The following is a 9,550-nucleotide window of genomic DNA, read 5'->3' as shown; positions in this document are numbered from 1 at the left end:
TTTCTTGTATTTTCTTTTATTTACTGTATATTCCACATAACATGGACGTGAGACATATGAGTTTCTCTTAGAGCTAATTCAAACATATCTTGTCTGATCCAGGGCTTCTGAATTTTTTGGTTTAGCCCAAACCAAAACATCAGGTGTGTAAGATGCGTCGAACAATGGTGCAGACCTGGTCCAGACTAACTGACCAAGATTTAGTTAAACTATAATATAATTTGTTCTCAGCGTGAAAACCCTTTTCTGGATAGCTTCAAACTTTTGGGCATTTGCAGGAAGTTGAGCCAAAATTACACAACAGAAGAAGAAAACGATGTGAAAGCAGAGATCCCAAGATGAGGGCACGTACACACACTCGATGTCATTGGTCGAAGTTCACCAAGTTGAACTCCTCATGAAGCCACGCTACTGCTAAGTGTCTGTACGCATGACGGTCTTCCCCTCTGACAATATGGCTGAAGGATGAGGACGTTCATATGGTGAATTTCGAGCTTTTGTAGAGTTGCGCCTGAAGTTGTTGATGCTGGTAGTAAAACCATAATGTTATTTCTGTAGCAGCAAAATTTACAAAATATCCCAGCTCATTCATTTTCTCCATTCAAATGGAAAGACTAACTGATGAACTGTCAACACGCCGACATCACACGCACGCCCATCTACAAACCAATCAATGTCAAGGCAGACGCAGCTCAGGTAGGTGACGATGACAGGACATCTAGGTTTGTTATACAAGAGTCTTATACGTTTCTAAATTTACAATGTGAAGCCAAGGTGTGGAAATGCCTTCATATTCACTGATTTTGTATTTTCAATGTATATTTAATCATTCTTAATTACGTACTTACTGTATTTAGTAAGTTTGTTGCACCACGTTACATTTCATGACTTCAATTATATGATAATGTGATATGACACCATATCCTGTTACTTAGATAAATATTCATTACCACCTGCGAACATGTGGTCGACCACCAGCACATAAAACACAGACTATTAATATAAAAAAACATCCCTGTGGTAAATGCATTTAAGTGCCATAATAATATAAGCAAGCCTCGAGGAACGCTGTGCAAAACCTGACTATTAATTAACTTGTCAAAGTTGAGGGCTGATCTTTAGATGTTGCAAACGCCACAGAGAGACTGTGTTTTTAAACTTGATAACTTTGTTGAAACAAGTGGAGCTCAGGGGCTAATCCTGTTAGCAGGCTGGGCGGCTCGGGAGTTAGCTGCCAGTGTGCGGCGGCGAGGAGGGAGCCTGGAGCGTTCCCACTCACTGCAGGCGGAGCTGAGCTCGGTGCCCAGAAGGAAGCGTGATGGCCTGTTTTACCTCAGCAGACTGTTCTCTCTCTCTTTTGTTCTTCACCTTGCATTAATGCGAGCAGGGGAAAAACTCAGATCTCCCTGCGTGATTCGTGAGCGTCGATGGAAACAATCACACCCTAGTGTTTGCTTTGGCTAGTTTGACTAAACAAGTTTTTGTTTTTTTTTCTTTTGCTGAGTAAATTTTAAATCTGCGGCTCTCATCTTCCCTGAGCCTCAAGCACCACATGGCTCTGGTAAAGAGGATTTCTTCACAGGGGAACAGAAAGTCCTACGAGCAGATCGAGGCTGTGCAGGATGAGTTCTGCAGCCGAGAGGCAATATCCTTTAGCCCTGAGGTCTGAAGTCTTACGGTAGAATCTTAATAACAAAAACCTAAACCCCTGGTGCAGAGGAAACACACACAGTGCACTCTGATGGCAAAAAAGTGCATTTTACCTTTGTATGTTACTGAAAATGAAGTCGAATTAAGGACAATTTGGGGAAACTGAGCAGCCACAGCATAGAAGTTCATGAAGAGTGTTGCAATGTTTGCAAGAAACAAGATGGTTAATTCACAAAATTCAAACTCTGTGTTTTGTTGGTAAATGTTCAATCTGAATGTGAGTTACTGCAGTGTTTCTCTTTGTCTGCCTTGAGAACAAACTGTCCTGTGGTTGCACCACACTTCATCACTGGGACTGTGAGGAGAGGCGTGAGGAAAACACTATGTGCCAGAAAGTGTTCAAAGTAATGGCAGAGTCACTTGGACTGATGAACGACCTTATTGAAACCTCACATATTCGCTCTTGTCTTTTGTGAAAACATCTCTAATTGTGCTTTAAATCGATCGAAGCAACGAATCACGATGGCTACAACTAACAAATTATCTTTTAATCCTATAAGACAAAGAGCAGACCTGTGTCTGTTATCAGGTTGCATGAATCACACAGAATTGAAGGGAAATGATTTCTCTGCTCTTAATTTTTGTTTTTCAGACAACTTGTTCTGCAGAAATTGGTTTCGGAGTTCAATCAGAGACAACTCTCTGACAGCTACACCATTTCTGATGCATGCAGCCCGACTCTCACTTGACACCTACCATTACATTGAAATTTGACTTACTCCTTCCAGATACGTGTGTGTTGGAGGAAAGAAGAAAATCCTGCCTTTTGTCAGATTTCACATCGACGACCGCAGCCGATGGGAGGCAGAGGGCTTTTTTCCAAGAACCATGCATGAACTGTTTCCCATTACCTGTGCTGGGCCCTGATGAGAAGCGATATCTCCACATTGCTTTCACACTCCATCTGTTTCCTCTCACTGATAATTTGAACATTCTGGGCCTGAGTGTTGGATAAACACGGGCGAAGGTTGTTGCAGTTAAAACGCAGCTGATTCCCGCTGAGGTCCAGCTCTCCGCTCCCTGAATGAAACCTGTGTGTAATCCAAAAATAAACCACTAAAATGAAACACCTGTCTCCAGTTTTCCTCTGGGCCTCACCTTCCTCGTACGACGTGAGGAAACTCTGATAAGAAAATTACCCAGACCCACGTTAACGAAGATGAGATTAAAACATAAACTGTATTAATGTGTTTTCTAGTTTCCCCTGCGCAGGCATGTTCATGCTGTTTCCACACCGGCGACACTCACATTTTCCCAACAGCCGTAAAAGAAATGGTCGGTACAGAAGACCACATCTGCTGTGCAGCCTCAGATTCCGTCTTTAATCGTCCACGTCCACATGCCCCTATCCACCGGTTATGCAAATGGTGGACCAATCATAAAAAGCAAATGGTGCGAGGAATGGTAAACCAACTGGCCATAGAAGAAGCGAGGCCGAATTTTCCTTCAAGGCTTGGGTCTCGTTTGGACGCTATGATGACAAAACGCACCCGCGACTGCAGCGCTCAGCGACAGACATAAACCTGAGGTGATGGTTTTCATAGTGTCATATTTCCACGGGTCACACAAAGGCCAACGTCTCATACAACTGGCCTGCAGAAGGGAGGGAAATGGAAAATGTGCAGTACCAGCACCTTAAGCAGCTCAGTGCTGCATGTTGGAAATGTGAGAGGCATTATTTTCCAAAAAATGAGACTTAAGAGCCCTGTGAGAGAGTCGGCTGCCTCCACCGGAGAGCAACACAACCAGTTTGGAGCTCGGTGCCAGTGTGAGAGTGACTCATTACATGGCTTTCAGTGTTGAAGTCATTTTCACTGAGATACACATCACCGGGATAATCAATAATCTGTGAAGTGCAGCCATATCAGAGCGGCCTCACAGATTCACAGCCTGTAGCTTCTCATTGGAAGCAAGAAGCTGTCGACTGTAACCGCACGCTTACTTTCTATTTGGTTTTTTTCTCACCTCTTATGAGAAATATTTCAAAAATAGAAGAAATTGATTTGCGTGTCGTTGAAAAGCCTTTTTTCATGACGATTTGTGAAATGTGAATTAATGTCACTCGGCTGTGTGTTTTTCATTATTGTCTCCTTGGTAACCTGAGCCTGTGCAGTTGAGAAACGACAATTCATTGATTCTTGCTCTGATCTATGTGGATTATGTTGGAATTGACGCAGTAAGAAATTAATCCCGTCCGCACAAGGTGAAATTCTTTTTTCTATTTTCCACGGATACATACTGTGAGCATGTGTGTGTGTGTGCGGTCGATGAGAGCAGGACTCCAGTGGGGTCTTGCTGGTCTTGGTGGACTTACTGGAGGCAGAAGCCGCAGCTGCAGCTGCCATCTCCCATCACATTTCCCCTGACAGGTGTGAACAAAGGACCCAGAGAAATGTCACTGCAGCATTTTGAAGTCACTTGGACACTGTTTGCATTCAGTGATGAAGCTGCCTTTGCACATTATGCAAATCATATTGACAGCGTATCCAATGCTTTTATTAGGCTAATTATACCTAAGGTCAAATCTGTTCATCGCAAAGTATCAGTTCCTGTTTAAGCCGAGCGTGTGGGAGCAGTTTGGTCCACTGAAAGTGTTCACAAAAGCTTAATGTCTGACAACTTATCATTTAGCACTTTGTGTCCATGAAAGAATAGGGATTATTGATTTTGGGGCCATCTTTAAAAAGAATGACGGTGATAATGAATAACAAGGATTTGGAAAATAGAGTTTTAAAATCATCATCTACAGAAGCAGCTTAATCAATAATGGCAAAGTGTGTTGAGAGAGAGCGGACGTTTATGGAAGATGAGGGCAAAGTTGAGTCATAAAGGTCGAGGTCGTCCTCAGTGGAGATTCTCTGTTGTCCGTGTTGAAACAAGGCACATGTATAGATGGTTAGAATGAGCTGCCAGTGATTTTAGCCTTTAAGGCACAGCAGAAATCAGGTGTTTTTGTTCACCAGCGTTCGTTCTTAGTCTTAAACTCTTAAATCTTGCTGTCTTTCCAATCTGACATATTTGTCAGCATCTACATGTATGGCTCCGTCTTTTTCTCAGTTTGACATAATTGTATTTTTAACATCGATCAATACACCCGCTCACCATGAATGTTCCGGACGTTTTCCTACTGTATCCTCACATAGACTCTCTTCCCGGACATTATACCAGAGGGCTGGCAGGATGAGTTCCTGACGTTTCTGTTCTCACACAGCTCCTCCGGATGATTTCGGCGAGTTCAGTGCACATCTGACTGCAGCTTTAGTCACAAACTTTTGGTGAAGGGAATAAAGTTGAGAGCGGGTTTGTGTTGCTGTTGCACCGGTGGAAGTTTTGAATGTGTGACAGTCAGTGAAGTGCTCAGACAAAAACAGAAGTTTCCAGCCCAGACTGAGGATGAGATCCCAGACTTCATAAATCTGTCACATTCCCTGTTTTTATGGCTTTAAAACTATTAAATTGTACAATTTATGACACGTTCTCTTCTGACAGGTGATACTAGCAGTACATGGTGAGGAAAAAGAGGATCCATACTAGTGTTTCTGAGATTTCTAAGCTCAACAAACAGGAGTGGAGTCAGTGTTTGTATAAATGTGGTTCTGTTCTACTCTTAGACAGAAGAATGGGATTCAGTGGTCTCTTCTAAAGACAACAGAAGTGCAGCCGAGACTTTTATTTCCTCCTGTCCTCTTTTCGAATCGTGTGTTTTCAGTTTGAGACACAGAGCCTGAAGTCAGTCTGATGGAATTATTTTGGTTACAGAACCTTTGGGCCCATTATGAATACTATTATGTAGATCAGCCTCTGGGAATTTATTTCCACGTCGTGCGTTTGGATTGTGACACGCCTGGCCTCTCATTTCATTTACCCACACAAATCAGCCTGCCAGTCCCAACACTTTAAAGTTCTGCAGATTTTTTATTTATTTATTCTTAGCACATTTCACCAACAGACTTGTTTTCTTTTTTTATAACCACATTTTCTTTAAATGTAGAACTGATAAAATCACTGACCCACCTCCTCCAACACCTCTTCCTCACACACACACACACACAGCACCGCAGGCAAAGCATGAAAACACAATTCTTATTGCTGTCAGGGAAAGAAAAGTGTTTTTAACCTCAGGTTTTCATAGTCACTTTCTATTTGAAAGACCATTTTATAAAAGCTTGAATTCTGCTGTTGTATGACACACTGAATATCATTTAGATATAAAACAGGAAGACAAACACACACACACATAAGGAAATTATTTTATCGGGTGACTCAGATTTCCCTGATGCCTCCTGGCTTACAAGGAGTTTTCATACTCTGTCGTCGTACATGTGCAAATGTTTTGTTTATTGGCAACAAACCCCAGACCAGAACATGTTCGTGCAGTAGAATTAAATTATAATTCTACTGTTTACACTCCTCAGCTTTCACTTTCACTCGCTCACTGTGGCTACTGCTCTACACTTGGAAATATGAAAAATGTATTTATCCGACATGTTCCTTTTGTGCAGTGATGCTGATGTTTTTGTCTCAATTCGAGTCATGAAACAGAACATCAGGAATAGCTCTCATTTTCTGATGAAGTCATTTCCCAGTGGAGTAAAAGCTGTTTTTATTGGGACGGGGGGGAGGCTGTCGGAAAAAATCAAATCTGCATAAAAAAAAACACAAAGGAAGATGACAACTTTCAAAACTAGGCTTCTACCAAGTGGTCCAGCTTTTTACTTCCCGCTTAACAATGAGTATTATCAATCTGACAGGAAAAAGGGGGAAATATACAGTGACATAAACAGATAAACAAAATGTTGGTGTTTAAAATACACAATTTGTTCTGAGCTGAAAACAATGTTTGCTGACCCTGTTTTTTTATTTCATTTTTTTAAATTATGACATCTCTCAGAAGCAGCTACTGTGCCAACTCCCAGGTTACACTGCAGGTGTTTTGTTTTGTCCAATAAAAAAAATGTTATTATTTCAGTGTCTCTTATGCTGAACAACAAAAGGAGCTTGAATGGGAATTGGCTGCATAAATAAATCTGATGTACAAATCACCTGCAGCTGGAGGAGAGCCTTTTACCGTTAGAAAAATAATGTTTTTCAAAAAATACATAAAATAAGTATTGCCATTATTTTCACAAAAATTCACACCCCCTCTGTTCTGCGGACGTGAAAAGACAGCCCCTTAATTTTGAGGGATTGTTCAGAGAAGTCGTAATTGTTCCATAATTAACGTAACAGCATATGGGAGCAGGCTTTGTTTGCATAAATACGCTGAAAAATAGGAAATACTTTGGTTGAATACTCACATCTTCGTTTTGATGCAGTGAGTGAGTGTAAAACAGCCCAAATGGAAAAGCAAGACATTACCATTCATTGTTTGGCTAATTAGAGGGCAGTTGGTGTGTCTTGATAAACTAAAGTAATTAGTCATAGATTTATAGCGGCGCTGCTGAGGCAGCAGGTTCCTGCATCTACTGAGGGGGATTATTGTCTCAGTGAGGAAGCCAGAGAAGACGAGACTTCTTTTTTAATGTGTTCCAGTAAAATATATATAATTTCAGAAATCACAAGGACGCAACAAGGACGGATAAACGTGTTCCACCACAGGAGAAGAATATTATCTAACTTTTCAAACTGCCCTTGACAAAGACTGCCCCGGGGGTATCACACCCGTTACTTCAGCACCCTGACCTCTGTGATTAAAAGTACATGTCTCAGATATTCTTAGCTTCAGTGGAGTTGGTGTCAAACTGGACCGGCTGAAGTTTCCCAATTAGATTTACATTGTATATCATGATAAAACTGTAGCGTCGGTGCATAAAGGAGGAGTTCAGGTGGTGGTTTAGTTCTCACTTTATTTGTGGTTCAAGGAACGATGTCTCAGCGCCTTGGTAACTCACACTCAGGCCCGACACGAAACCTAAAAAACAAATAAGAACTGACCTGAGAACCTCGACTTCATCCCAGCTGACTTACTCCACCAATCAGCAGCGTACATGTTGACAATGTGTTCTCCTGATTGGCTGAGAGCAGCTTGGATAGGGACGCAACTATACTTTGTTTTTGTTCTTCCTAAATAATGTGCATCTACGAATTACATTATTCCTGTTTCAACCGGAGGGACGATATAACACACACACACACAAATAGGACTGCTCTCACTGCTCATTTGTACTTGTAATGAATTGTTCATCATTTTACTGGCATTCAGGAAGTAGGACATTGTGTCTTGCCTCTAAACAAATGGTTGTTGAACAGGAAGGCACTGAGCGGAGAGCAGAACGTGGCCAAGAGGCCGAAAAAACCTTCAGTTCACTCCTTTCAGACGGCTCTAAAGTGTAGATTATGAAATAGTTGCGTAAGGTAGATAATGTTTGATGTGAGGGTAAAAGAAAGGTCAGGATATGGCTGCCGACAAAAGTCAGTTTCTTCTTCTTGGATGAATAAATCCATCAATCATCTATACCGCTTATGCTTTTTAAGGGCTGAGGCCAATCGTAGCTTACAATGGGTGAGAGGCAGGGTTCACCCTGGACCGGGTCACCAGATCAACACAGAGACCACCATCCACACCACTGCACCACTGCAATACCCTTCAAGTAAAAAGCGATGTTGTAACTGCGGCTGCCGCAGAGGGACTCAGCCTCCATGTGAAGGTGCATGCACAAACAGGTGAGCCCATAACTTGGCATCGTATTTTTCGACTAATTTTAGTTTTTAAGTTTCATTTGTCGCCCTCAATGTGCTGACAAAACACAAAGTTGTGTGTGTTTGTGTCCACATGCTCTCATCTCTCTTCAAGGAAAACGTGAAAATCCATGATATAAATTCTGGCCCTGCAATGGTTTGACATTTACATTTTCCTGTGGCAAAGTAAACTGTTCATGGTGAGAGATGTCTGGAGCCTGCCCGGGGGAGTAGTGACACTATTGTTAGAAGTCTCAAGTTTGTGCCAACTCATTTACTTCACACAGAAAAAAACAGAACTTACAATACAAACATAAGCATAGAAGACAACAATCACAACGGACAAAAAATCTGTTGGTACAACTAATGATTTTTTTCACTCGATTGAGTTGAGTTGGTCTCAAAATAAAAAAAATAAAATGTTTGAGTTTTTTACATTTTCTAGTTCTTATTCCTTTTTGCAGTTCACTATTTTACTTCCATATATGGAAAGAATATATTTGCACAAATGCATATTTTTTCTTTGGGAGATTAAAAAGTCTTGCCTGAACTATTCCTCAAAATTAAGGCGCTGTCTTTGGGTGCAGATGAGGTGAAGTCACAGCAGGTTGCAGCGACGTTAGGGAGCTAAAAATGTCCAAAAGAGTTGTTCTGCCTTCAGGTGGAGCTATAGATCATAAAAAAACCACAGCAGGCGTTTCCCTTTCAAAACCTCCCTGGAAATATACGAAATGTTTTCTCAAAGTCGTCTCATTCGTAGACCCAGACTGACAAAATACTGTTTCCATGGCTTTGAGGTGTTTTCTATACAATGGGTTCCATTTTAATATTTCACACTATGACAACATGTTGTCAGACAAAAAACAAATACAACAAATGCTGCATGTTTCTCGCAGACACATTCCTCATACTGTACATCCCACAAGGTGTGAAAATGAATTCCAGTTGTATCTGGGATGACCTAGATAAAAACTAAAATCCCTGCATCACACTTGAGATTAACATTTAGGTAAATGAGGACGAGGGAGACACGTCCTTATTGGAAGTCAAATGAAAGAACCTGCAGACGGAAAATCGGGGCTTCGCTGTTTCCTCGCTTTCTGTAAAGTGTTGATGAGAATGAATTGTTTAATTTGAGCGTGACCAATGTCTGCGGATGAGA

This window comes from Paralichthys olivaceus, chromosome 11 (genome assembly GCF_024713975.1).
Source record: "Paralichthys olivaceus isolate ysfri-2021 chromosome 11, ASM2471397v2, whole genome shotgun sequence".
In the NCBI taxonomy this organism is placed as follows: domain Eukaryota; kingdom Metazoa; phylum Chordata; class Actinopteri; order Pleuronectiformes; family Paralichthyidae; genus Paralichthys; species Paralichthys olivaceus.
The sequence above is the reverse complement of the archived record's forward strand: the minus strand, read 5'-3'. Positions refer to the sequence as shown.